This window comes from Larus michahellis, chromosome 23 (genome assembly GCF_964199755.1).
Source record: "Larus michahellis chromosome 23, bLarMic1.1, whole genome shotgun sequence".
NCBI lineage: Eukaryota > Metazoa > Chordata > Aves > Charadriiformes > Laridae > Larus > Larus michahellis.
The window spans coordinates 1-25828 of record NC_133918.1 but is presented as its reverse complement, the minus strand read 5'-3'; positions in this window follow the sequence as shown (position 1 = coordinate 25828).

Genomic DNA, 25828 nt, shown 5'->3' with positions numbered 1-25828 from the left:
AGCGCCAGGCACAATAATGGCCATATGTCTGGAGATTGGTCCCACGCCCAAAGAGCCAGCAGGGAAAACTATGCCTTGTTCTAAAGCTCTTTGGGAACCGCTTGCGTAGCCCCACAGACCTGGGGGCTGCAGGCCTTCCTGCTGCCTTCAGCCTCAAAACCACCCTTTCCCACTTGGCGCGGCGCCAGGCACAAAAGTGGCCATATGTCTGGAGATGGGTCCCACACCCTAAGAGCCAGCAGGGAAAACTATGCCTTGTTCTAAAGCTCTTTGGGAACCGCTTGCTTAGCCCCACAGACCTGCGGGCTGCAGGCTTTCCTGCTGTCTTCAGCCTCAAAACCACCCTTTCCCACTTGGCGCGGCGCCAGGCACAAAAATGGCCATATGTCTGGAGACTGGTCCCACGCCCAAAGAGCCAGCAGGGAAAACTATGCCTTCTTCTAAAGCTCTTTGGGAACCGCTTGCATAGCCCCACAGACCTGGGGGCTGCAGCCTTTCCTGCTGCCTTCAGCCTCAAAACCACCCTTTCCCACTTGGCGCGGCGCCAGGCACAAAAATGGCCATATGTCTAGAGATTGGTCCCACACCCAAAGAGCCAGCAGGGAAAACTATGCCTTGTTCTAAAGCTCTTTGGGAACCGCTTCTGTAGCCCCACAGACCTGCGGGCTGCAGGCTTTCCTGCTGCCTTCAGCCTCAAAACCACCCTTTCCCACTTGGCGCGGCGCCAGGCACAAAAATGGCCATATGTCTGGAGATTGGTCCCACACCCAAAGAGCCAGCAGGGAAAACTATGCCTTGTTCTAAAGCTCTTTGGGAACCGCTTGCGTAGCCCCACAGACCTGGGGGCTGCAGGCCTTCCTGCTGCCTTCAGCCTCAAAACCACCCTTTCCCACTTGGTGCAGCGCTAGGCACAAAAATGGCCATATGTCTGGAGATTGGTCCCACGCCCAACGAGCCAGCAGGGAAAACTATGCCTTGTTCTAAAGCTGTTTGGGAACCGCTTCTGTAGCCCCACAGACCTGGGGGCTGCAGGCTTTCCTGCTGCCTTCAGCCTCAAAACCACCCTTTTCCACTTGGCGCGGCGCCAGGCACAAAAATGGCCATATGTCTGGAGATTGGTCACACGCCCAAAGAGCCAGCAGGGAAAACTATGCCTTGTTCTAAAGCTCTTTGGGAACCGCTTGCGTAGCCCCACAGACCTGGGGGCTGCAGGCTTTCCTGCTGCCTTCAGCCTCAAAACCACCCTGTCCCACTTGGTGCAGCGCCAGGCACAAAAATGGCCATATGTCTGGAGATTGGTCCCACGCCCAAAGAGCCAGCAGGGAAAACTATGCCTTGTTCTAAAGCTCTTTGGGAACCGCTTGCGTAGCCCCACAGACCTGGGGGCTGCCGGCCTTCCTGCTGCCTTCAGCCTCAAAACCACCCTTTCCCACTTGGCGCCGCGCCAGGCACAAAAGTGGCCATATGTCTGGAGATGGGTCCCACACCCTAAGAGCCAGCAGGGAAAACTATGCCTTGTTCTAAAGCTCTTTGGCAACCGCTTGCGTAGCCCCACAGACCTGGGGGCTGCAGGCTTTCCTGCTGCCTTCAGCCTCAAAACCACCCTTTCCCACTTGGCGCCGCGCCAGGCACAAAAATGGCCATATGTCTGGAGACTGGTCCCACGCCCAAAGAGCCAGCAGGGAAAACTATGCCTTCTTCTAAAGCTCTTTGGGAACCGCTTGCATAGCCCCACACACCTGGGGGCTGCAGCCTTTCCTGCTGCCTTCAGCCTCAAAACCACCCTTTTCCAGTTGGCGCCGCTCCAGGCACAAAAATGGCCATATGTCTGGAGATTGGTCACACGCCCAAAGAGCCAGCAGGGAAAACTATGCCTTGTTCTAAAGCTCTTTGGGAACCGCTTGCGTAGCCCCACACACCTGCGGGCTGCAGGCTTTCCTGCTGCCTTCAGCCTCAAAACCACCCTTTCCCACTTGGCGTGGCGCCAGCCCCCAAAATCTACATATGTCTGGAGACTGGTCCCACACCCAAAGAGCCAGCAGGGAAAAATATGCCTTGTTCTAAAGCTCTTTGGGAACGGCTGGCGTGGCCCCACAGACCTTGGGGCTGCAGGCTTTCCTGCTGCCTTCAGCCTCAAAACCACCCTTTCCCACTTGGTGCAGCGCCAGGCACAAAAATGGCCATATGGCTGGAGATTGGTCCCATGCCCAAAGAGCCAGCAGGGAAAACTATGCCTTGTTCTAAAGCTCTTTGGGAACCGCTTGCGTAGCCACACACACCTGCGGGCTGCCGTCCTTCCTGCTGCCTTCAGCCTCAAAACCACCCTTTGCCATTTGGCGCCGCGCCAGGCACAAAAGTGGCCATATGTCTGGAGACTGGTCCCACGCCCAAAGAGCCAGCAGGGAAAACTATGCCTTCTTCTAAAGCTCTTTGGGAACCGCTTGCGTAGCCCCAGAGACCTGGGGGCTGCCGTCCTTCCTGCTGCCTTCAGCCTCAAAACCACCCTTTTCCAGTTGGCGCGGCGCCAGACACAAAAATGGCCATATGTCTAGAGATTGGTCCCACGCCCAAAGAGCCAGCAGGGAAAACTATGCCTTGTTGTAAAGCTCTTTGGGAACCGCTTGCGTAGCCCCAGAGACCTGGGGGCTGCAGGCTTTCCTGCTGCCTTCAGCCTCAAAACCACCCTTTCCCACTTGGTGCAGCGCCAGGCACAAAAATGGCCATATGTCTAGAGATTGGTCACACGCCCAAAGAGCCAGCAGGGAAAACTATGCCTTGTTCTAAAGCTCTTTGGGAACCGCTTGCGTAGCCCCACAGACCTGGGGGCTGCAGGCCTTCCTGCTGCCTTCAGCCTCAAAACCACCCTTTCCCACTTGGCGCCGCTCCAGGCACAAAAGTGGCCATATGTCTGGAGATTGGTCCCACACCCAAAGAGCCAGCAGGGAAAACTATGCCTTGTTCTAAAGCTCTTTGGGAACCGATTGCGTAGCCCCACAGACCTGGGGGCTGCAGGCTTTCCTGCTGCCTTCAGCCTCAAAACCACCCTGTCCCACTTGGTGCAGCGCCAGGCACAATAATGGCCATATGTCTGGAGATTGGTCCCACGCCCAAAGAGCCAGCAGGGAAAACTATGCCTTGTTCTAAAGCTCTTTGGGAACCGCTTGCGTAGCCCCACAGACCTGGGGGCTGCAGGCCTTCCTGCTGCCTTCAGCCTCAAAACCACCCTTTCCCACTTGGCGCCGCGCCAGGCACAAAAGTGGCCATATGTCTGGAGATGGGTCCCACACCCTAAGAGCCAGCAGGGAAAACTATGCCTTGTTCTAAAGCTCTTTGGGAACCGCTTGCTTAGCCCCACAGACCTGCGGGCTGCAGGCTTTCCTGCTGCCTTCAGCCTCAAAACCACCCTTTCCCACTTGGCGCGGCGCCAGGCACAAAAATGGCCATATGTCTGGAGACTGGTCCCACGCCCAAAGAGCCAGCAGGGAAAACTATGCCTTCTTCTAAAGCTCTTTGGGAACCGCTTGCATAGCCCCACAGACCTGGGGGCTGCAGCCTTTCCTGCTGCCTTCAGCCTCAAAACCACCCTTTCCCACTTGGCGCGGCGCCAGGCACAAAAATGGCCATATGTCTAGAGATTGGTCCCACACCCAAAGAGCCAGCAGGGAAAACTATGCCTTGTTCTAAAGCTCTTTGGGAACCGCTTCTGTAGCCCCACAGACCTGCGGGCTGCAGGCTTTCCTGCTGCCTTCAGCCTCAAAACCACCCTTTCCCACTTGGCGCGGCGCCAGGCACAAAAATGGCCATATGTCTGGAGATTGGTCCCACACCCAAAGAGCCAGCAGGGAAAACTATGCCTTGTTCTAAAGCTCTTTGGGAACCGCTTGCGTAGCCCCACAGACCTGGGGGCTGCAGGCCTTCCTGCTGCCTTCAGCCTCAAAACCACCCTTTCCCACTTGGTGCAGCGCTAGGCACAAAAATGGCCATATGTCTGGAGATTGGTCCCACGCCCAACGAGCCAGCAGGGAAAACTATGCCTTGTTCTAAAGCTGTTTGGGAACCGCTTCTGTAGCCCCACAGACCTGGGGGCTGCAGGCTTTCCTGCTGCCTTCAGCCTCAAAACCACCCTTTTCCACTTGGCGCGGCGCCAGGCACAAAAATGGCCATATGTCTGGAGATTGGTCACACGCCCAAAGAGCCAGCAGGGAAAACTATGCCTTGTTCTAAAGCTCTTTGGGAACCGCTTGCGTAGCCCCACACACCTGCGGGCTGCAGGCTTTCCTGCTGCCTTCAGCCTCAAAACCACCCTTTCCCACTTGGCGTGGCGCCAGCCCCCAAAATCTACATATGTGTGGAGACTGGTCCCACACCCAAAGAGCCAGCAGGGAAAAATATGCCTTGTTCTAAAGCTCTTTGGGAACGGCTGGCGTGGCCCCACACACCTGGGGGCTGCAGGCTTTCCTGCTGCCTTCAGCCTCAAAACCACCCTTTCCCACTTGGTGCAGCGCCAGGCACAAAAATGGCCATATGTCTCGAGATTGGTCCCATGCCCAAAGAGCCAGCAGGGAAAACTATGCCTTGTTCTAAAGCTCTTTGGGAACCGCTTGCGTAGCCCCACAGACCTGGGGGCTGCAGGCCTTCCTGCTGCCTTCAGCCTCAAAACCACCCTTTCCCACTTGGCGCCGCTCCAGGCACAAAAGTGGCCATATGTCTGGAGATTGGTCCCACACCCAAAGAGCCAGCAGGGAAAACTATGCCTTCTTCTAAAGCTCTTTGGGAACCGATTGCGTAGCCCCACAGACCTGGGGGCTGCAGGCTTTCCTGCTGCCTTCAGCCTCAAAACCACCCTGTCCCACTTGGTGCAGCGCCAGGCACAAAAATGGCCATATGTCTGGAGATTGGTCCCACGCCCAAAGAGCCAGCAGGGAAAACTATGCCTTGTTCTAAAGCTCTTTGGGAACCGCTTGCGTAGCCCCACAGACCTGGGGGCTGCCGGCCTTCCTGCTGCCTTCAGCCTCAAAACCACCCTTTCCCACTTGGCGCCGCGCCAGGCACAAAAGTGGCCATATGTCTGGAGATGGGTCCCACACCCTAAGAGCCAGCAGGGAAAACTATGCCTTGTTCTAAAGCTCTTTGGCAACCGCTTGCGTAGCCCCACAGACCTGGGGGCTGCAGGCTTTCCTGCTGCCTTCAGCCTCAAAACCACCCTTTCCCACTTGGCGCCGCGCCAGGCACAAAAATGGCCATATGTCTGGAGACTGGTCCCACGCCCAAAGAGCCAGCAGGGAAAACTATGCCTTCTTCTAAAGCTCTTTGGGAACCGCTTGCATAGCCCCACACACCTGGGGGCTGCAGCCTTTCCTGCTGCCTTCAGCCTCAAAACCACCCTTTTCCAGTTGGCGCGGCGCCAGGCACAAAAATGGCCATATGTCTGGAGATTGGTCACATGCCCAAAGAGCCAGCAGGGAAAACTATGCCTTGTTCTAAAGCTCTTTGGGAACCGCTTGCGTAGCCCCACACACCTGCGGGCTGCAGGCTTTCCTGCTGCCTTCAGCCTCAAAACCACCCTTTCCCACTTGGCGTGGCGCCAGCCCCCAAAATCTACATATGTCTGGAGACTGGTCCCACACCCAAAGAGCCAGCAGGGAAAAATATGCCTTGTTCTAAAGCTCTTTGGGAACGGCTGGCGTGGCCCCACAGACCTGGGGGCTGCAGGCTTTCCTGCTGCCTTCAGCCTCAAAACCACCCTTTCCCACTTGGTGCAGCGCCAGGCACAAAAATGGCCATATGGCTGGAGATTGGTCCCATGCCCAAAGAGCCAGCAGGGAAAACTATGCCTTGTTCTAAAGCTCTTTGGGAACCGCTTGCGTAGCCACACACACCTGCGGGCTGCAGGCCTTCCTGCTGCCTTCAGCCTCAAAACCACCCTTTGCCATTTGGCGCCGCGCCAGGCACAAAAGTGGCCATATGTCTGGAGACTGGTCCCACGCCCAAAGAGCCAGCAGGGAAAACTATGCCTTGTTCTAAAGCTCTTTGGGAACCGCTTGCGTAGCCCCACAGACCTGGGGGCTGCCGTCCTTCCTGCTGCCTTCAGCCTCAAAACCACCCTTTTCCAGTTGGCGCGGCGCCAGACACAAAAATGGCCATATGTCTAGAGATTGGTCACACGCCCAAAGAGCCAGCAGGGAAAACTATGCCTTGTTCTAAAGCTCTTTGGGAACCGCTTGCGTAGCCCCACAGACCTGGGGGCTGCAGGCCTTCCTGCTGCCTTCAGCCTCAAAACCACCCTTTGCCATTTGGCGCGCGCCAGGCACAAAAGTGGCCATATGTCTGGAGATTGGTCCCACGCCCAAAGAGCCAGCAGGGAAAATTATGCCTTGTTCTAAAGCTCTTTGGAAACCGCTTGCGTAGCCCCACACACCTGGGGGCTGCAGGCCTTCCTGCTGCCTTCAGCCTCAAAACCACCCTTTCCCACTTGGTGCAGCGCCAGGCACAAAAATGGCCATATGTCTAGAGAGTGGTCACACGCCCAAAGAGCCAGCAGGGAAAACTATGCCTTGTTCTAAAGGTCTTTGGGAACCGCTTGCGTAGCCCCACACACCTGCGGGCTGCAGGCTTTCCTGCTGCCTTCAGCCTCAAAACCACCCTTTCCCACTTGGCGTGGCGCCAGCCCCCAAAATCTACATATGTCTGGAGACTGGTCCCACACCCAAAGAGCCAGCAGGGAAAAATATGCCTTGTTCTAAAGCTCTTTGGGAACGGCTGGCGTGGCCCCACAGACCTGGGGGCTGCAGGCCTTCCTGCTGCCTTCAGCCTCAAAAGCACCCTTTTCCACTTGGCGTCGTGCCAGGCACAAAAGTGGCCATATGTCTGGAGATTGGTCCCACGCTCAAAGAGCCAGCAGGGAAAACTATGCCTTCTTCTAAAGCTCTTTGGGAACCGCTTGCGTAGCCCCACACACCTGCGGGCTGCAGGCTTTCCTGCTGCCTTCAGCCTCAAAACCACCCTTTTCCAGTTGGCGTGGCGCCAGACACAAAAATGGCCATATGGCTGGAGATTGGTCACATGCCCAAAGAGCCAGCAGGGAAAACTATGCCTTGTTCTAAAGCTCTTTGGGAACTGCTTGCGTAGCCCCACACACCTGCGGGCTGCAGGCTTTCCTGCTGCCTTCAGCCTCAAAACCACCCTTTCCCACTTGGTGCAGCGCCAGGCACAAAAATGGCCATATGTCTGGAGATTGGTCCCATGCCCAAAGAGCCAGCAGGGAAAACTATGCCTTGTTCTAAAGCTCTTTGGGAACCGCTTGCGTAGCCCCACAGACCTGGGGGCTGCCGTCCTTCCTGCTGCCTTCAGCCTCAAAACCACCCTTTCCCACTTGGCGCCGCGCCAGGCACAAAAATGGCCATATGTCTAGAGACTGGTCACACGCCCAAAGAGCCAGCAGGGAAAACTATGCCTTGTTGTAAAGCTCTTTGGGAACCGCTTGCGTAGCCCCACACACCTGCGGTCTGCAGGCTTTCCTGGCGCCTTCAACCTCAAAACCACCCTTTCCCACTTGGCGTGGCGCCAGCCCCCAAAATCTACATATGTCTGGAGACTGGTCCCACACCCAAAGAGCCAGCAGGGAAAAATATGCCTTGTTCTAAAGCTCTTTGGGAACGGCTGGCGTGGCCCCACAGACGTGGGGGCTGCAGGCTTTCCTGCTGCCTTCAGCCTCAAAACCACCCTTTCCCACTTGGTGCAGCGCCAGGCACAAAAATGGCCATATGGCTGGAGATTGGTCCCACGCCCAAAGAGCCAGCAGGGAAAACTATGCCTTGTTCTAAAGCTCTTTGGGAACCGCTTGCGTAGCCCCAGAGACCTGGGGGCTGCAGGCCTTCCTGCTGCCTTCAGCCTCAAAACCACCCTTTCCCACTTGGCGCCGCTCCAGGCACAAAAGTGGCCATATGTCTGGAGATTGGTCCCACGCCCAAAGAGCCAGCAGGGAAAACTATGCCTTGTTCTAAAGCTCTTTGGAAACCGCTTGCGTAGCCCCACACACCTGGGGGCTGCAGGCCTTCCTGCTGCCTTCAGCCTCAAAACCACCCTTTCCCACTTGGCGCCGCGCCAGGCACAAAAGTGGCCATATGTCTGGAGATTGGTCCCACGCCCAAAGAGCCAGCAGGGAAAACTATGCCTTCTTCTAAAGCTCTTTGGGAACCGCTTGCGTAGCCCCACAGACCTGGGGGCTGCAGGCTTTCCTGCTGCCTTCAGCCTCAAAACCACCCTTTCCCACTTGGTGCAGCGCCAGGCACAAAAATGGCCATATGTCTAGAGATTGGTCACACGCCCAAAGAGCCAGCAGGGAAAACTATGCCTTGTTCTAAAGCTCCTTGGGAACCGCTTGCGTAGCCCCACACACCTGCGGGCTGCAGGCCTTCCTGCTGCCTTCAGCCTCAAAACCACCCTTTCCCACTTGGCGCCGCACCAGGCACAAAAATGGCCATATGTCTGGAGATTGGTCCCACGCCCAACGAGCCAGCAGGGAAAACTATGCCTTGTTCTAAAGCTCTTTGGGAACCGCTTGTGTAGCCCCACAGACCTGGGGGCTGCAGGCTTTCCTGCTGCCTTCAGCCTCAAAACCACCCTTTCCCACTTGGTGCAGCGCCAGGCACAAAAATGGCCATATGTCTAGAGAGTGGTCACACGCCCAAAGAGCCAGCAGGGAAAACTATGCCTTTTTGTAAAGGTCTTTGGGAACCGATTGCTTAGCCCCACACACCTGCGGGCTGCAGGCTTTCCTGCTGCCTTCAGCCTCAAAACCACCCTTTCTCACTTGGCGTGGCGCCAGCCCCCAAAATCTACATATGTCTGGAGACTGGTCCCACACCCAAAGAGCCAGCAGGGAAAAATATGCCTTGTTCTAAAGCTCTTTGGGAACGGCTGGCGTGGCCCCACAGACCTGGGGGCTGCAGGCTTTCCTGCTGCCTTCAGCCTCAAAACCACCCTTTCCCACTTGGCGCCGCGCCAGGCACAAAAGTGGCCATATGTCTGGAGACTGGTCCCACGCCCAAAGAGCCAGCAGGGAAAACTATGCCTTGTTCTAAAGCTCTTTGGGAACCGCTTGCGTAGCCCCACAGACCTGCGGGCTGCAGGCCTTCCTGCTGCCTTCAGCCTCAAAACCACCCTTTCCCACTTGGCGCCGCGCCAGGCACAAAAATGGCCATATGTCTGGAGATTGGTCCCACGCCCAAAGAGCCAGCAGGGAAAACTATGCCTTGTTGTAAAGCTCTTTGGGAACCGCTTGCGTAGCCCCACACACGTGGGGGCTGCAGGCTTTCCTGCTGCCTTCAGCCTCAAAACCACCCTTTTCCATTTGGCGCGGCGCCAGGCACAAAAATGGCCATATGTCTAGAGATTGGTCACATGCCCAAAGAGCCAACAGGGAAAACTATGCCTTGTTCTAAAGCTCTTTGGGAACCGCTTGCGTAGCCCCACACACCTGCGGGCTGCAGGCTTTCCTGCTGCCTTCAGCCTCAAAACCACCCTTTTCCATTTGGCGCGGCGCCAGGCACAAAAATGGCCATATGTCTGGAGATTGGTCCCACGCCCAAAGAGCCAGCAGGGAAAACTATGCCTTGTTCTAAACCTCTTTGGGAACCCCTTGCGTAGCCCCACAGACCTGGGGGCTGCAGGCCTTCCTGCTGCCTTCAGCCTCAAAACGACCCTTTCCCACTTGGCGCGCGCCAGGCACAAAAGTGGCCATATGTCTGGAGACTGGTCCCACGCCCAAAGAGCCAACAGGGAAAACTATGCCTTGTTGTAAAGCTCTTTGCGAACCGCTTGCGTAGCCCCACACATCTGCGGGCTGCAGGCTTTCCTGGCGCCTTCAACCTCAAAACCACCCTTTCCCACTTGGCGTGTCGCCAGCCCCCAAAATCTACATATGTCTGGAGACTGGTCCCACACCCAAAGAGCCAGCAGGGAAAAATATGCCTTGTTCTAAAGCTCTTTGGGAACGGCTGGCGTGGCCCCACAGACCTGGGGGCTGCAGGCTTTCCTGGTGCCTTCAACCTCAAAACCACCCTTTCCCACTTGGTGCAGCGCCAGGCACAAAAATGGCCATATGTCTAGAGATTGGTCACACGCCCAAAGAGCCAGCAGGGAAAACTATGCCTTGTTGTAAAGCTCTTTGGGAACCGCTTGCGTAGCCCCACACACCTGGGGGCTGCAGGCCTTCCTGCTGCCTTCAGCCTCAAAACCACCCTTTCCCACTTGGCGCCGCTCCAGGCACAAAAATGGCCATATGTCTGGAGATTGGTCCCACGCCCAACGAGCCAGCAGGGAAAACTATGCCTTGTTCTAAAGCTCTTTGGGAACCGCTTGTGTAGCCCCACAGACCTGGGGGCTGCAGGCTTTCCTGCTGCCTTCAGCCTCAAAACCACCCTTTCCCACTTGGTGCAGCGCCAGGCACAAAAATGGCCATATGTCTAGAGAGTGGTCACACGCCCAAAAAGCCAGCAGGGAAAACTATGCCTTTTTGTAAAGGTCTTTGGGAACCGATTGCGTAGCCCCACACACCTGCGGGCTGCAGGCTTTCCTGCTGCCTTCAGCCTCAAAACCACCCTTTCCCACTTGGCGTGGCGCCAGCCCCCAAAATCTACATATGTCTGGAGACTGGTCCCACACCCAAAGAGCCAGCAGGGAAAAATATGCCTTGTTCTAAAGCTCTTTGGGAACGGCTGGCGTGGCCCCACACACCTGGGGGCTGCAGGCTTTCCTGCTGCCTTCAGCCTCAAAACCACCCTTTCCCACTTGGTGCAGCGCCAGGCACAAAAATGGCCATATGGCTGGAGATTGGTCCCATGCCCAAAGAGCCAGCAGGGAAAACTATGCCTTGGTCTAAAGCTCTTTGGGAACCGCTTGCGTAGCCCCACAGACCTGGGGGCTGCAGGCCTTCCTGCTGCCTTCAGCCTCAAAACCACCCTTTCCCACTTGGCGCCGCGCCAGGCACAAAAATGGCCATATGTCTCGAGATTGGTCCCACGCCCAAAGAGCCAGCAGGGAAAACTATGCCTTGTTGTAAAGCTCTTTGGGAACCGCTTGCGTAGCCCCACACACGTGGGGGCTGCAGGCTTTCCTGCTGCCTTCAGCCTCAAAACCACCCTTTTCCATTTGGCGCGGCGCCAGGCACAAAAATGGCCATATGTCTAGAGATTGGTCACATGCCCAAAGAGCCAGCAGGGAAAACTATGCCTTGTTCTAAAGCTCTTTGGGAACTGCTTGCGTAGCCCCACACACCTGCGGGCTGCAGGCTTTCCTGCTGCCTTCAGCCTCAAAACCACCCTTTCCCACTTGGTGCAGCGCCAGGCACAAAAATGGCCATATGTCTGGAGATTGGTCCCATGCCCAAAGAGCCAGCAGGGAAAACTATGCCTTGTTCTAAAGCTCTTTGGGAACCGCTTGCGTAGCCCCACACACCTGGGGGCTGCCGGCCTTCCTGCTGCCTTCAGCCTCAAAACCACCCTTTCCCACTTGGCGCCGCGCCAGGCACAAAAATGGCCATATGTCTAGAGATTGGTCCCACGCCCAAAGAGCCAGCAGGGAAAACTGTGCCTTGTTCTAAAGGTCTTTGGGAACCGATTGCGTAGCCCCACAGACCTGGGGGCTGCAGGCTTTCCTGGCGCCTTCAACCTCAAAACGACCCTGTCCCACTTGGCGTGGCGCCAGACCCCAAAATCTACATATGTCTGGAGACTGGTCCCACACCCAAAGAGCCAGCAGGGAAAACTATGCCTTGTTCTAAAGCTCTTTTGGAACCACTGGCGTGGCCCCACAGACCTGGGGGCTGCAGGCTTTCCTGCTGCCTTCAGCCTCAAAACCACCCTGTCCCACTTGGTGCAGCGCCAGGCACAAAAATGGCCATATGGCTGGAGATTGGTCCCATGCCCAAAGAGCCAGCAGGGAAAACTATGCCTTGTTCTAAAGCTCTTTGGGAACCGCTTGCGTAGCCCCACAGACCTGGGGGCTGCAGGCTTTCCTGCTGCCTTCAGCCTCAAAACCACCCTTTCCCACTTGGTGCAGCGCCAGGCACAAAAATGGCCATATGTTTGGAGATTGGTCCCACGCCCAACGAGCCAGCAGGGAAAACTATGCCTTGTTCTAAAGCTCTTTGGGAACCACTGGTGTGGCCCCACAGACCTGCGGGCTGCAGGCTTTCCTGCTGCCTTCAGCCTCAAAACCACCCTTTCCCACTTGGCGCCGCGCCAGGCACAAAAGTGGCCATATGTCTGGAGACTGGTCCCACGCCCAAAGAGCCAGCAGGGAAAACTATGCCTTGTTGTAAAGCTCTTTGGGAACCGCTTGCGTAGCCCCACAGACCTGCGGGCTGCAGGCTTTCCTGCTGCCTTCAGCCTCAAAACCACCCTGTCCCACTTGGCGCTGCGCCAGGCACAAAAGTGGCCATATGTCTAGAGATTGGTCCCACGCCCAAAGAGCCAGCAGGGAAAACTATGCCTTGTTCTAAAGCTCTTTGGGAACCGCTTGAGTATCCACACAGACCTGGGGGCTGCAGGCTTTCCTGCTGACTTCAGCCTCAAAACCACCCTTTCCCACTTGGCGCCGCGCCAGGCACAAAAGTGGCCATATGTCTGGAGATTGGTCCCACGCCCAAAGAGCCAGCAGGGAAAACTATGCCTTGTTCTAAAGCTCTTTGGGAACGGCTTGCGTAGCCCCACACACCTGGGGGTTGCAGGCTTTCCTGCTGCCTTCAGCCTCAAAACCACCCTTTCCCACTTGGTGCAGCGCCAGGCACAAAAATGGCCATATGGCTGGAGATTGGTCCCACGCCCAAAGAGCCAGCAGGGAAAACTATGCCTTCTTCTAAAGCTCTTTGGGAACCGCTTGCGTAGCCCCACAGACCTGGGGGTTGCGGGCTTTCAAGATGCCTCAGTCTCAAAACCACCCTTTGCCATTTGGCGCCGCGCCAGGCATAAAAATGGCCATATGTCTGGAGATTGGTCCCACGCCCAAAGAGCCAGCAGGGAAAACTATGCCTTGTTCTAAAGCTCTTTGGGAACTGCTTGCGTAGCCCCACACACCTGCGGGCTGCCGTCCTTCCTGCTGCCTTCAGCCTCAAAACCACCCTTTGCCATTTGGCGCCGCGCCAGGCACAAAAGTGGCCATATGTCTGGAGACTGGTCCCACGCCCAAAGAGCCAGCAGGGAAAACTATGCCTTGTTCTAAAGCTCTTTGGGAACCGCTTGCGTAGCCCCACAGACCTGCGGGCTGCAGGCCTTCCTGCTGCCTTCAGCCTCAAAACCACCCTTTCCCACTTGGCGCCGCGCCAGGCACAAAAATGGCCATATGTCTGGAGACTGGTCCCACGCCCAAAGAGCCAGCAGGGAAAACTATGCTTTGTTCTAAAGCTCTTTGGGAACCGCTTGCGTAGCCCCACACACCTGGGGGCTGCAGGCCTTCCTGCTGCCTTCAGCCTCAAAACCACCCTTTTCCAGTTGGCGCGGCGCCAGACAAAAAAAGGGCCATATGTCTAGAGATTGGTCCCACGCCCAAAGAGCCAGCAGGGAAAACTATGCCTTGTTCTAAAGCTCTTTTGGAACCGCTTGAGTAGCCACACAGACCTGGGGGCTGCAGGCTTTCCTGCTGACTTCAGGCTCAAAACCACCCTTTCCCACTTGGCGCCGCGCCAGGCACAAAAATGGCCATATGTCTAGAGATTGGTCACACGCCCAAAGAGCCAGCAGGGAAAACTATGCCTTGTTGTAAAGGTCTTTGGGAACCGATTGCGTAGCCCCACACACCTGCGGGCTGCAGGCTTTCCTGGAGCCTTCAACCTCAAAACCACCCTTTCCCACTTGGCGTGGCGCCAGCCCCCAAAATCTACATATGTCTGGAGACTGGTCCCACACCCAAAGAGCCAGCAGGGAAAAATATGCCTTGTTCTAAAGCTCTTTGGGAACCGCTTGCGTAGCCCCACACACCTGGGTGTTGCAGGCTTTCCTGCTGCCTTCAGCCTCAAAACCACCCTGTCCCACTTGGTGCAGCGCCAGGCACAAAAATGGCCATATGGCTGGAGATTGGTCCCACGCCCAAAGAGCCAGCAGGGAAAACTATGCCTTGTTCTAAAGCTCTTTGGGAACCGCTTGCGTAGCCCCACACACCTGGGGGCTGCAGGCCTTCCTGCTGCCTTCAGCCTCAAAACCACCCTTTCCCACTTGGCGCCGCGCCAGGCACAAAAATGGCCATATGTCTGGAGATTGGTCCCACGCCCAAAGAGCCAGCAGGGAAAACTATGCCTTGTTCTAAAGCTCTTTGGGAACCGCTTGCGTAGCCCCACACACCTGCGGGCTGCCGTCCTTCCTGCTGCCTTCAGCCTCAAAACAACCCTTTGCCATTTGGCGCCGCGCCAGGCACAAAATTGGCCATATGTCTGGAGACTGGTCCCACGCCCAAAGAGCCAGCAGGGAAAACTATGCCTTGTTCTAAAGCTCTTTTGGAACGGCTTGCGTAGCCCCACAGACCTGGGGGCTGCAGGCCTTCCTGCTGCCTTCAGCCTCAAAACCACCCTTTCCCACTTGGTGCAGTGCCAGGCACAAAAATGGCCATATGGCTGGAGATTGGTCCCATGCCCAAAGAGCCAGCAGGGAAAACTATGCCTTGTTCTAAAGCTCTTTGGGAACCGCTTGCGTAGCCCCACAGACCTGGGGGCTGCAGGCCTTCCTGCTGCCTTCAGCCTCAAAACCACCCTTTCCCACTTGGCGCCGCGCCAGGCACAAAAGTGGCCATATGTCTGGAGATTGGTCCCACGCCCAAAGAGCCAGCAGGGAAAACTATGCCTTGTTCTAAAGCTCTTTGGGAACCGCTTGCGTAGCCCCACACACCTGGGGGCTGCCGGCCTTCCTGCTGCCTTCAGCCTCAAAACCACCCTTTCCCACTTGGCGCCGCGCCAGGCACAAAAATGGCCATATGTCTAGAGATTGGTCACACGCCCAAAGAGCCAGCAGGGAAAACTATGCCTTGTTCTAAAGCTCTTTGGGAACCGCTTGCGTAGCCCCACACACCTGCGGTCTGCAGGCTTTCCTGCTGCCTTCAACCTCAAAACCACCCTTTCCCACTTGGCGTGGCGCCAGCCCCCAAAATCTACATATGTCTGGAGACTGGTCCCACACCCTAAGAGCCAGCAGGGAAAACTATGCCTTGTTCTAAAGCTCTTTGGGAACGGCTGGCGTGGCCCCACAGACCTGGGGGCTGCAGGCTTTCCTGCTGCCTTCAGCCTCAAAACCACCCTTTCCCACTTGGTGCAGCGCCAGGCACAAAAATGGCCATATGTCTGGAGATTGGTCCCACACCCAAAGAGCCAGCAGGGAAAACTATGCCTTGTTCTAAAGCTCTTTGGGAACCGCTTGCGTAGCCCCACAGACCTGGGGGCTGCAGGCCTTCCTGCTGCCTTCAGCCTCAAAACGACCCTTTGCCATTTGGCGCGCGCCAGGCACAAAAGTGGCCATATGTCTGGAGACTGGTCCCACACCCAAAGAGCCAGCAGGGAAAACTATGCCTTGTTCTAAAGCTCTTTGGGAACGGCTGGCGTGGCCCCACAGACCTGGGGGCTGCAGGCTTTCCTGCTGCCTTCAGCCTCAAAACCACCCTTTCCAACTTGGTGCAGCTCCAGGCACAAAAATGGCCATATGTCTAGAGATTGGTCCCATGCCCAAAGAGCCAGCAGGGAAATCTATGCCTTGTTCTAAAGCTCTTTGGGAAACGCTTGCGTAGCCCCACAGACCTGGGGGCTGCAGGCCTTCCTGCTGCCTTCAGCCTCAAAAACACCCTTTGCCATTTGGCGCCGCGCCAGGCACAAAAGTGGCCATATGTCTGGAGACTGGTCCCACGCCCAAAGAGCCAGCAGGGAAAACTATGCCTTGTTGTAAAGATCTTTGGGAACAGATTGCGTAGCCCCACACACCTGCGGGCTGCAGGCTTTCCTGGCGCCTTCAACCTCAAAACCACCCTTTCCCACTTGGCGTGGCGCCAGCCCCCAAAATCTACATATGTCTGGAGACTGGTCCCACACCCAAAGAGCCAGCAGGGAAAACTATGCCTTCTTCTAAAGCTCTTTGGGAACGGCTGGCGTGGCCCCACAGACCTGGGGCCTGCAGGCCTTCCTGCTGCCTTCAGCCTCAAAACCACCCTTTCCCACTTGGCGCCGCGCCAGGCACAAAAGTGGCCATATGTCTGGAGATTGGTCCCACGCCCAAAGAGCCAGCAGGGAAAACTATGCCTTGTTCTAAAGCTCTTTGAGAACCGCTTGCGTAGCCCCACACACCTGGGGGCTGCAGGCTTTCCTGCTGCCTTCAGCCTCAAAACCACCCTTTCCCACTTGGCGCCGAGCCAGGCACAAAAGTGGCCATATGTCTGGAGACTGGTCCCACGCCCAAAGAGCCAGCAGGGAAAACTATGCCTTGTTGTAAAGCTCTTTGGGAACGGATTGCGTTGCCCCACACACCTGCGGGCTGCAGGCTTTCCTGGCGCCTTCAACCTCAAAACCACCCTTTCCCACTTGGCGTGGCGCCAGCCCCTAAAATCTACATATGTCTGGAGATTGGTCCCACACCCAAAGAGCCAGCAGGGAAAAATATGCCTTGTTCTAAAGCTCTTTGGGAACGGCTGGCGTGGCCCCACAGACCTGGGGGCTGCAGGCTTTCCTGCTGCCTTCAGCCTCAAAACCACCCTTTCCCACTTGGTGCAGCGCCAGGCACAAAAATGGCCATATGGCTGGAGATTGGTCCCATGCCCAAAGAGCCAGCAGGGAAAACTATGCCTTGTTCTAAAGCTCTTTGGGAACCGCTTGCGTAGCCCCACAGACCTGGGGGCTGCAGGCTTTCCTGCTGCCTTCAGCCTCAAAACCACCCTTTCCCACTTGGTGCAGCGCCAGGCACAAAAATGGCCATATGTCTGGATATTGGTCCCATGCCCAAAGAGCCAGCAGGGAAAACTATGCCTTGTTCTAAAGCTCTTTGGGAACCACTGGTGTGGCCCCACAGACCTGGGGGCTGCAGGCTTTCCTGCTGCCTTCAGGCTCAAAACCACTCTGTCCCACTTGGCGCCGCGCCAGGCACAAAAGTGGCCATATGTCTGGAGACTGGTCCCACGCCCAAAGAGCCAGCAGGGAAAACTATGCCTTCTTCTAAAGCTCTTTGGGAACCGCTTGCATAGCCCCACACACCTGGGGGCTGCAGGCTTTCCTGCTGCCTTCAGCCTCAAAACCACCCTTTCCCACTTGGCGCCGCGCCAGGCACAAAAGTGGCCATATGTCTGGAGATGGGTCCCACGCCCAAAGAGCCAGCAGGGAAAACTATGCCTTGTTCTAAAGCTCTTTGGGAACGGCTGGCGTGGCCGCACAGACCTGGGGGCTGCAGGCTTTCCTGCTGCCTTCAGCCTCAAAACCACCCTTTCCCACTTGGTGCAGCGCCAGGCACAAAAATGGCCATATGGCTGGAGATTGGTCCCATGCCCAAAGAGCCAGCAGGGAAAACTATGCCTTGTTCTAAAGCTCTTTGGGAACCGCTTGCGTAGCCCCACACACCTGCGGGCTGCAGGCTTTCCTGCTGCCTTCAGCCTCAAAACCACCCTTTCCCACTTGGTGCAGCGCTAGGCACAAAAATGGCCATATGTCTGGAGATTGGTCCCACGCCCAAAGAGCCAGCAGGGAAAACTATGCCTTGTTCTAAAGCTCTTTGGGAACCGCTTGAGTAGCCCCACAGACCTGCGGGCTGCAGGCTTTCCTGCTGCCTTCAGCCTCAAAACCACCCTTTTCTACTTGGTGCAGCGCCAGGCACAAAAATGGCCATATGTCTGGAGATTGGTCCCACGCCCAAAGAGCCAGCAGGGAAAACTATGCCTTGTTCTAAAGCTCTTTGGGAACCGCTTGCGTAGCCCCACAGACCTGGGGGCTGCAGGCTTTCCTGGCGCCTTCAGCCTCAAAACCACCCTTCCCGACTTGGCGTGGCGCCAGCATCCAAAATCTACATATGTCTGTATATGGGTCCCACACCGTAAGAGCCAGCAGGGAAAACTATGCCTTCTTCTAAAGCTCTTTGGGAACCGCTTGCGTAGCCCCACACACCTGGGGGCTGCAGGCTTTCCTGCTGCCTTCAGCCTCAAAACCACCCTGTCCCACTTGGCGCCGCGCCAGGCACAAAAATGGCCATATGTCTGGAGATTGGTCCCACGCCCAAAGAGCCAGCAGGGAAAACTATGCCTTCTTCTAAAGCTCTTTGGGAACCGCTTGCGTAGCCCCACAGACCGGGGGGCTGCAGGCTTTCCTGCTGTCTTCAGCCTCAAAACCACCCTTTCCCACTTGGTGCAGCGCTAGGCACAAAAATGGCCATATGTCTGGAGATTGGTCCCATGCCCAAAGAGCCAGCAGGGAAAACTATGCCTTGTTCTAAAGCTCTTTGGGAACTGCTTGCGTAGCCCCACAGACCTGGGGGCTGCAGCCTTTCCTGCTGCCTTCAGCCTCAAAAGCACCCTTTTCCACTTGGCGTCGTGCCAGGCACAAAAATGGCCATATGTCTGGAGATTGGTCCCAAGCCCAAAGAGCCAGCAGGGAAAACTATGCCTTGTTGTAAAGCTCTTTGGGAACCGCTTGCGTAGCCCCACAGACCTGGGGGCTGCAGGCTTTCTTGCTGCCTTCAGCCTCAAAACCACCCTTTCCCACTTGGCGCCGCGCCAGGCAGAAAAATGGCCATATGTCTGGAGATTGGTCCCACGCCCAAAGAGCCAGCAGGGAAAACTATGCCTTCTTCTAAAGCTCTTTGGGAACCGCTTGCGTAGCCCCACAGACCGGGGGGCTGCAGGCTTTCCTGCTGCCTTCAGGCTCAAAACCACCCTTTCCCACTTGGTGCAGCGCCAGGCACAAAAATGGCCATATGTCTGGAGATTGGTCCCATGCCCAAAGAGCCAGCAGGGAAAACTATGCCTTGTTCTAAAGCTCTTTGGGAACTGCTTGCGTAGCCCCACAGACCTGGGGGCTGCAGCCTTTCCTGCTGCCTTCAGCCTCAAAACCACCCTTTCCCACTTGGTGCAGCGCTAGGCACAAAAATGGCCATATGTCTGGAGATTGGTCCCACGCCCTAAGAGCCAGCAGGGAAAACTATGCCTTGTTCTAAAGCTATTTGGGAACCGCTTGCGTAGCCCCACAGACCTGGGGGCTGCAGGCTTTCCTGCTGCCTTCAGCCTCAAAAGCACCCTTTTCCACTTGGCGTCGTGCCAGGCACAAAAATGGCCATATGGCTGGAGATTGGTCCCAAGCCCAAAGAGCCAGCAGGGAAAACTATGCCTTGTTCTAAAGCTCTTTGGGAACCGCTTGCGTAGCCCCACAGACCTGGGGGCTGCAGGCTTTCCTGCTGCCTTCAGCCTCAAAACCACCCTTTCCCACTTGGTGCAGCGCCAGGCACAAAAATAGCCATATGTCTGGAGATTGGTACCACGCCCAAAGAGCCAGCAGGGAAAACTATGCCTTGTTCTAAAGCTCTGTGGGAACCGCTTGCGTAGCCTGACAGACCTGGGGGCTGCAGGCTTTCCTGCTGCCTTCAGCCTCAAAACCACCCTTTCCCACTTGGCGCCGCGCCAGGCACAAAAATGGCCATATGTCTGGAGACTGGTCCCACGCCCAAGGAGCCAGCAGGGAAAACTATGCCTTCTTCTAAAGCTCTTTGGGAACCGCTTGCGTAGCCCCACAGACCTGGGGGCTGCAGCCTTTCCTGCTGCCTTCAGCCTCAAAACCACCCTGTCCCACTTGGTGCAGCGCCAGACACAAAAATGGCCATATGTCTAGAGATTGGTCCCACACCCTAAGAGCCAGCAGGGAAAACTATGCCTTGTTCTAAAGCTCTTTGGGAACCGCTTGCGTAGCCCCAAACACCTGGGGGCTGCAGCCTTTCCTGCTGCCTTCAGCCTCAAAACCACCCTTTCCCACTTGGTGCAGCGCCAGGCACAAAAATGGCCATATGTCTCGAGATTGGTCCCACGCCCAAAGAGCCAGCAGGGAAAACTATGCCTTGTTCTAAAGCTCTTTGGAAACCGCTGGCGTAGCCCCAAAGACCTGGGGGCTATAGGCTTTCCTGGCGCCTTCAGCCTCAAAACCACCCTTTCCCCCTTGGCGTCGCGCCAGACTCCAAAATATACATAGGTCTGTAGATGGGTCCCACACCCTAAGAGCCAACAGGGAAAACTATGCCTTGTTGTAAAGCTCTTTGGGAACCGCTTGCGTAGCCCCACAGACCTGGCGGCTGCAGGCTTTCCTGCTGCCTTCAGCCTCAAAACCACCCTGTCCCACTTGGCGCCGCGCCAGGCACAAAAATGGCCATATGTCTGGAGATTGGTCCCACGCCCAAAGAGCCAGTAGGGAAAACTATGCCTTGTTCTAAAGCTCTTTGGGAACCGCTTGCGTAGCCCCACAGACCTGGGGGCTGCAGGCTTTCCTGCTGCCTTCAGCCTCAAAACCACCCTTTCCCACTTGGCGCCGCGCCAGGCACAAAAATGGCCATATGTCTGGAGACTGGTCCCACGCCCAAAGAGCCAGCAGGGAAAACTATGCCTTGTTCTAAAGCTCTTTGGGAACCGCTGGTGTGGCCCCACAGACCTGGGGGCTGCAGCCTTTCCTGCTGCCTTCTTCCTCAAAACCACCCTTTCCCACTTGGCGCCGCGCCAGACTGCAAAATCTACATATGTCTGTAGATGGGTCCCACACCCTAAGAGCCAGCAGGGAAAACTATGCCTTGTTCTAAAGCTCTTTGGGAACCGCTGGCGTAGCCCCAAAGACCTGGGGGCTATAGGCTTTCCTGGCGCCTTCAGCCTCAAAACCACCCTTTCCCCCTTGGCGTCGCGCCAGACTCCAAAATATACATAGGTCTGTAGATGGGTCCCACACCCTAAGAGCCAACAGGGAAAACTATGCCTTGTTGTAAAGCTCTTTGGGAACCGCTTGCGTAGCCCCACAGACCTGGCGGCTGCAGGCTTTCCTGCTGCCTTCAGCCTCAAAACCACCCTGTCCCACTTGGCGCCGCGCCAGGCACAAAAATGGCCATATGTCTGGAGATTGGTCCCACGCCCAAAGAGCCAGTAGGGAAAACTATGCCTTGTTCTAAAGCTCTTTGGGAACCGCTTGCGTAGCCCCACAGACCTGGGGGCTGCAGGCTTTCCTGCTGCCTTCAGCCTCAAAACCACCCTTTCCCACTTGGTGCAGCGCCAGGCACAAAAATGGCCATATGTCTGTAGATTGGTCCCACGCCCAAAGAGCCAGCAGGGAAAACTATGTCTTGTTCTAAAGCTCTTTGGGAACCGCTTACGTAGCCCCACAGACCTGGGGGCTACAGGCTTTCCTGGCGCCTTCAGCCTCAAAACCACCCTTTCCCACTTGGCGCCGCGCCAGACTGCAAAATCTACATATGTCTGTAGATGGGTCCCACACCCTAAGAGCTAGCAGGGAAAACTATGCCTTGTTCTAAAGCTCTTTGGGAACCGCTTGCGTAGCCCCACAGACCTGGGGGCTGCAGGCTTTCCTGCTGCCTTCAGCCTCAAAACCACCCTTTCCCACTTGGCGCCGCGCCAGGCACAAAAATGGCCATATGTCTGGAGATTGGTCCCACGCCCAAAGAGCCAGCAGGGAAAACTATGCCTTGTTCTAAAGCTCTTTGGGAACCGCTTGCGTAGCCCCACACACCTGGGGGCTGCAGGCCTTCCTGCTGCCTTCAGCCTCAAAACCACCCTTTCCCACTTGGCGCCGCGCCAGGCACAAAAGTGGCCATATGTCTGGAGATTGGTCCCACGCCCAAAGAGCCAGCAGGGAAAACTATGCCTTCTTCTAAAGCTCTTTGGGAACCGCTTGCGTAGCCCCACACACCTGGGGGCTGCAGGCTTTCCTGCTGCCTTCAGCCTCAAAACCACCCTTTCCCACTTGGCGCGGCGCCAGGCACAAAAATGGCCATATGTCTGGAGACTGGTTCCACGCCCAAAGATGTCTTAGGTCTCTGGGCAATGCAAGCGTCTTAGCAGAGATGTAGCCGGGGTCATTAGAACAATTCTGAGAGACACTGGGAATAAGCCCTAGAATTCCCTCCTGGCACTTTCCACGTTGGAGTCACAGCAAGATGATTTTTTGATTGTTTTGCACCTATCTCTTTGAAGAATGTAGCCAAGGAGATAACTAGGTGACTTGAAGCAGATCCTATCGAGTCTAACAACAGTCCCCATTTTTCCCTGCTGGCACTTTCCATGTGGGAGATATGTCAAGATGTGTGTTGGTATTGAGGGCAACTCCCTGGAGAGAATGTTAGCAAAGACTTAACCAGGAGAGTAGAAAGCAGTATTCAAAGATAGGCAGAGCAAATCCTATATTTCTCTCCTGACACTTTCCATTTAGGACATATAGCGGGATGCTTATTGGTTTTGAGGAAATCTCCCTGGAGACTGTACGCAGGAAAATTTCTGGCACTTTGAATGCCATTCTTGGAGGCACTGCGATAAATTCCTGCAATTCTCTCCTGGCAATTTACATGTTGGAGATAGCGCAAGATTTTTGTGTATATAGGGCACAGCGCTCTGCAGGGTGAGAGACACTGAGAACAAGATCGACAATTCCCTCTTGTCACTTTCCTTGTAGGAGATACCGCAAGACGTTTCTGTATATTGGGCACTACGCTCTGCAGGGTGTTAGCAGAGACTTTCCCGGGACAGTAAAACCTGACATCAGAGACACTGAGAAGAAGCCCCAATGTTCCTTCCAGACATTTTCAGTGTGGGTGCCTTCTCCACGTGGTTCCTGGTTTCACTGCAGCTCTGAAGGGAATGTTAGCTAAGAGGTAACCGGGACAGTGAAAACAGTACTCAAAGACAGGGAGAGCAAGCTCTACATTACTCTCTTGGCACTTTGGATGTGGGACATACAGCGAGATGTTTGCTGCTTTTGCGTTTGGCTGTTGGGAGATTTACAGCACAAAGATATCTAGTTGATTGAAGCAGTTCCGAGAAAGTATAAACATAATCCCCACTTCTCCCTCCTGGCACTTTCCATGTGGGAGATATAGCAGGATGTATATTGGTTTTGAGGACAACTCAATGGACAATGTAGGGAGAAAAGTTCCTGGCTCCTTGAATGCCGTTCCTGGAGACACTGCGATCAATGTGGGAGATATGTCAAGATGTGTGTTTGTTTTGAGGACGTCTCTCTGGAGAGTCTTAGCAAAGAGGTCACAGGGATAATCAGAGCAATTCTCAGAGACACTGAGAACAAGCTCGACAATTCCTCCTGGCACTTTCCCTGTAGGAGATACCGCAAGACGTTTCTGTATATTGGGCACAGCGCTCTGCAGGGTGTTAGCAGAGACTTTCCCGGGACAGTGAAACCCTATGTCAGAGACACTGAGAAGAAGCCCCAATGTTCCCTCCAGGCACTTTCAGTGTGGGTGCCTTCTCCATGTGGTTCCTGGTTTCACTGCAGCTCTGAAGAGAATGTTAGCAAAGAGGTAACCGGGACAGTGAAAACAGTACTCAAAGACAGGGAGAGCAAGCTCTCTCTTGGCACTTTGGATGTGGGACATACAGCGAGATGTTTGCTGCTTTTGCCTTTGGCTGTTGGGAGATTTACAGCACAAAGATATCTAGTTGATTTGAAGCAGTTCCGAGAAAGTCTAAACACAATCCTCACTTCTCCCTCCTGGCACTTTCCATGTGGGAGATATAGCAGGATGTGTATTGGTTTTGAGGACAACTCAATGGACAGTGCAGGGAGAAAAGTTCTTGGCTCCTCGAATGCCGTTCCTGGAGACACTGCGATCAATGCGGGAGATATGTCAAGATGTGTGTTGGTTTTGAGGACGTCTCTCTGGAGAGTCTTAGCAAAGAGGTCACAGGGATAATCAGAGCAATTCTCAGAGACACTGAGAACAAGCTCGACAATTCCCTCCTGGCACTTTCCCTGTAGGAGATACAGCAAGACGTTTCTGTATATTGGGCACTGCGCTCTGCAGGGTGTTAGCAGAGACTTTCTCGGGGCAGTAAAACCCGACATCAGAGACACTGAGAAGAAGCCCCAATGTTCCCTCCAGTCATTTTCAGTGTGGGTGCCTTCTCCACGTGGTTCCTGGTTTCACTGCAGCTCTGAAGAGAATGTTAGCAAAGAGGTAACCGGGACAGTGAAAACAGTACTCAAAGACAGGGAGAGCAAGCTCTCTCTTGGCACTTTCGATGTGGGACATACAGCGAGATGTTTGCTGCTTTTGCATTTGGCTGTTGGGAGATTTACAGCACAAAGATATCTAGTTGATATGAAGCAGTTCCGAGAAAGTCTAAACATAATCCCCACTTCTCCCTCCTGGCATTTTCCATGTGGGAGATATAGCAGGATGTATATTGGTTTTAAGGAACTGTCCCCGGAGAGTGTGGGCAGAAAAGTTCCTGGCTCCTTGAATGCCGTTCCTGGAGACACTACGATCAATGTGGGAGATATGTCAAGATGTGTGTTTGTTTTGAGGACGTCTCTCTGGAGAGTCTTAGCAAAGAGGTCACACAGATAATCAGAGCAATTCTCAGAGACACTGAGAACAAGCTCGACAATTCCCTCCTGGCACTTTCCCTGTAGGAGATACCGCAAGACGTTTCTGTATATTGGGCACAGCGCTCTGCACGGTGTTAGCAGAGACTTTCCCGGGACAGTGAAACCCTACGTCAGAGACACTGAGAAGAAGCCCCAGTGTTCCCTCCAGGCACTTTCAGTGTGGGTGCCTTCTCCATGTGGTTCCTGGTTTCACTGCAGCTCTGAAGAGAATGTTAGCAAAGAGGTAACCGGGACAGTGAAAACAGTACTCAAAGACAGGGAGAGCAAGCTCTCTCTTGGCACTTTGGATGTGGGACATACAGCGAGATGTTTGCTGCTTTTGCGTTTGGCTGTTGGGAGATTTACAGCACAAAGATATCTAGTTGATTTGAAGCAGTTCCGAGAAAGTCTAAACATAATCCCCACTTCTCCCTCCTGGCACTTTCCATGTGGGAGATATAGCAGGATGTATATTGGTTTTGAGGACAACTCAATGGACAGTGTAGGGAGAAAAGGTCCTGGCTCCTTGAATGCCGTTTCTGGAGACACTGCGATCAATGCGGGAGATATGTCAAGATGTGTGTTTGTTTTGAGGACGTCTCTCTGGAGAGTCTTAGCAAAGAGGTCACAGGGATAATCAGAGCAATTCTCAGAGACACTGAGAACAAGCTCGACAATTCCCTCCTGGCACTTTCCCTGTAGGAGATACCGCAAGACGTTTCTGTATATTGGGCACAGCGCTCTGCAGGGTGTTAGCAGAGACTTTCCCGGGACAGTGAAACCCTATGTCAGAGACACTGAGAAGAAGCCCCAATGTTCCCTCCAGGCACTTTCAGTGTGGGTGCCTTCTCCACGTGGTTCCTGGTTTCACTGCAGCTCTGAAGAGAATGTTAGCCAAGAGGTAACCGGGACAGTGAAAACAGTACTCAAAGACAGGGAGAGCAAGCTCTCTCTTGGCACTTTGGATGTGGGACATACAGCGAGATGTTTGCTGCTTTTGCATTTGGCTGTTGGGAGATTTACAGCACAAAGATATCTAGTTGATTTGAAGCAGTTCCGAGAAAGTCTAAACATAATCCCCACTTCTCCCTCCTGGCACTTTCCATGTGGGAGATATAGCAGGATGTGTATTGGTTTTGAGGACAACTCAATGGACAGTGTAGGGAGAAAAGGTCCTGGCTCCTTGAATGCCGTTTCTGGAGACACTGCGATCAATGCGGGAGATATGTCAAGATGTGTGTT